Source organism: Eurosta solidaginis, chromosome X (assembly GCF_040869045.1).
Source record: "Eurosta solidaginis isolate ZX-2024a chromosome X, ASM4086904v1, whole genome shotgun sequence".
NCBI classification, from domain to species: domain Eukaryota; kingdom Metazoa; phylum Arthropoda; class Insecta; order Diptera; family Tephritidae; genus Eurosta; species Eurosta solidaginis.
Genome location: NC_090324.1, coordinates 206,517,739 through 206,520,926, shown reverse-complemented (window position 1 = coordinate 206,520,926; position 3,188 = coordinate 206,517,739). Strand labels below are relative to the sequence as shown.

General features: G+C 39.6%; 1 pseudogene; it reads right to left on the bottom strand.

Moving 5' to 3' along the window:
* Nucleotides 1-317: 317 nt before the first annotated feature.
* Nucleotides 318-1,376, bottom strand: LOC137234135 (palmitoyltransferase ZDHHC3-like; annotated as a pseudogene).
* Nucleotides 1,377-3,188: the final 1,812 nt, after the last annotated feature.

The window sequence follows — 3,188 nt, the reverse complement described above, 5'->3', positions numbered from 1 at the left end:
ACTATAATATCCGTATATAATGTACATACTATTATATTTTAATTCTCCAGTCACTAATTTAGAAATCAAGTCAAGCCACGTACGTCTTGATGTCTTACAAATTAACAAAATTTACTATGACGAACATACTAAACTATATATGAAATGCGCAGAAGTCGGAAATCCACTACTCAAATTATAAATACAATTGGTAGTCATAATATGAAATTCATAGAAAATTTAAAAAAATCGTAAAACTTCAATGTAAATGTTATGTGTAAAAAAAAAATTGCACACTCTTTCAAACACTCAATAATTTATGACCATTGTTAAAGTTTTTATACGTCATAACTTGATAGAAGCGGTGTATCATAATAACGTTGTGATGAAGCAAAACTGGTGCACGGCAAAAGCCAACACATGGGATGACCGCGTCCAAACACCTCGGCAAATAGATGACACCTTCTACGCCTAGGACGTTGCACGTCTTTACCGTTCATTTGTACAGCTTCTACTGTAGCTGGTCAACCATTATAGCCAGAACGAAAAGTCCAAATAATGCAGATTCTAATAGAAGAATTACACTATGCAGCATTCTCGTTTGTGTTTCCAATGTTGAAACATTACAGGTTGTACATGGATAGATGAAGCTGTAAGCCACTAATGAAATGGAATATAGCGAAAGCAAGCCCACATAAAAAAGGAATTGTAGAAAGAATTTCTGGTTTCTTCCGCCTACACAGTTATTTATCCACGGACAATGATGATCCATACGCCTGATGCAACGCTTGCAAATGCGACAATGATGTGCCCGTGGCGGACGGTATGTCTCACATCTTGTGCATACAGTCCATTCACTGCCGCCACTATTGTTATTTTTGCCGGTTGTATGCAGGTCTGAGAAATCAAGACGGTTTGCCGGTAGTGGCACACGTCCTGGGTCTGAAAGCACGGCTTTGAGATGCGACATGCACAACAGAAACACGGTTGTGTTGAACAATATTACGTGCCCAGATACTTGCCTCCATAGTTTGCAGTATAATCCAACGTAGCACAAGGTAATCTGCATAAGCAACTGCACCGTAGGTGATGACTAGGCAAACAATGCCACAAGGATCTCGTATGAAAGTCATTATTGCCTTCGTCACCACCCCGCTATTATTCAGAAACTATTCTAATTAGATTTGTGACAAATTTTTGTTTTGCTAAGACACCTTTGTACTTAATATTTTAAGTACTTTATTCGCCGAACCATCCACCTATAAGCTAGTTAGTATGACAGCATTAGTTGGAGCTTGCTCCTCACATTCTAAATATAAATTTTTTAATACAACAATTGAGTTTAAAAAGTCTTTACGTACGAAAAATCCTTATACGATTATACCATTGTGTACTTAGATGTTGCCTCCGTAGTTTAGAAAAAAATGGTTGTACGCCAAGCCACGCCGTAATCCAGAATGAAAAAATGAAAAAAAATCATTCCAGGTATTTTCCGTTGTTTCAATTCATCGGAATTTCCCGTTGAATACAAGCATATAAGTATGAATACGTTTTTTTTTTTGTTTTATCATTGCCGTTGGTATGCTTGTACCAGTGCGCGGACCTTCAACGTTAACAGGAATGTTGGTAGATTTTATTTGGAAAACAGTAGCGAGACTGAATATTGTACAAAACAATTCATACTTTATTGCAAAGTAAATAAAGCACATTTCACGGAAATAACACTTTTAAAAACATTTAAGCAAGATAAAAGTACATGTAAATTGGTATATAAATAGCTTACGCCAATATAATACTCACTTTTTCGGCATTATATGTACTTAAAACGTGGACTTTCGTTCAAATTTAATCACCAGAACTGATGAGAGTAGCGTAGGGAGATGTTTGCGAACTCATTTGCAACATTTATCTCATATTCTGTACACAAATTTTTTCAAAACTGGTTAGTGTCATCCCTAAATGTTAGTTAGGTATACTCGGCAATTAAGCACATGTACCAAAGGATCGCAGTATATGTTTTCGGTGCGAAAATACTGAAATATTGGTAGAATCTAAGTTTTGGTAGCAGAAGTAGTAGAAAATGAAAAATGGGTCAAAAAGGTTGGTCAAACTAACAATGCGGTAAAGTCCGTGCACTGACTGCCCATATACTTATACCAACGTATGTACATATATATGCCGAGTTTAAATGTACATTATATTAGGGATGTATAAAAAGATGCAAACGGGTACCCAAAAACCCGAGTCTGAGGAATCGGTATCGGAGCCAAATACCCTTCGGGAACCGTGCCTTTTGATAAAAGCCATCAATAAAACAGGACTACAAGAGTACTTGGGAAAAGTTGAACAAATAAGCGGAGGGCAATACCAACAAATAAAAAATTCTACGTTTTATAAATCTCTCCCCTCTTCCAAAACGAACATATTTTTTCTTTATTGGCATATAATTTTGCTGTCCAGACATTTTGTTTGCGGCGGGCAGGAAAGTTGCTGGTTTTTAGCACCAACAACACAAATAACAGCGACTCAAAAGAACCCACGCTATACACTTTCTACCCGGTTCGGTACCAGAATGTGCGAACCGAAAATCGTAAATGCTCATTTTCTACAGCACTAGTGTGCCCGTGGCCAACTAAAACGCTGCCGGGTGACACAAAATAAACAAAATAAGGCACTAAAGACCCAGGCACATAACGTGCGGGGAAAGAGGCCATGCACATAATGCACGCCACATATGAATCTTTTTTTTTTATGCAGCGACAGATGTTTCCCCTTATGCGCGCGTTAATAAAATTTCCCAAATCCCCAATAATACAACTAGGGACCACTCGCCCATGCACTTTGACAATGACCCGACCCATTGAAACCTATTTCACTCCTTTCAGGAAAATGGGTCGTTTTGCCGCTTTAAAACGTAATGCTGCCACGAACGCAGCGCGTTATTCGTCGGAATGCCGAGTGTGTCTTGAGCGACACCCTATCCGCTTGTGCCCAACCTTTCGGGCGAAAAGGCCAGAAGAGCGCCTCTACGTAACCATTCGCGAAAGCTACTGCGGAAATTGTCTGGCGCCTGATCACCGCTCTAACGCGTGCCCAAGCCAAGGGCGATGCAAACGGTGCCGCGAGAAGCACCACACGATGCTGCACATCGCCTCGATCGACGAAGAGGAGCAGCTATTACAAGAAGCCCGCTCCAAGCCATGGAGCGT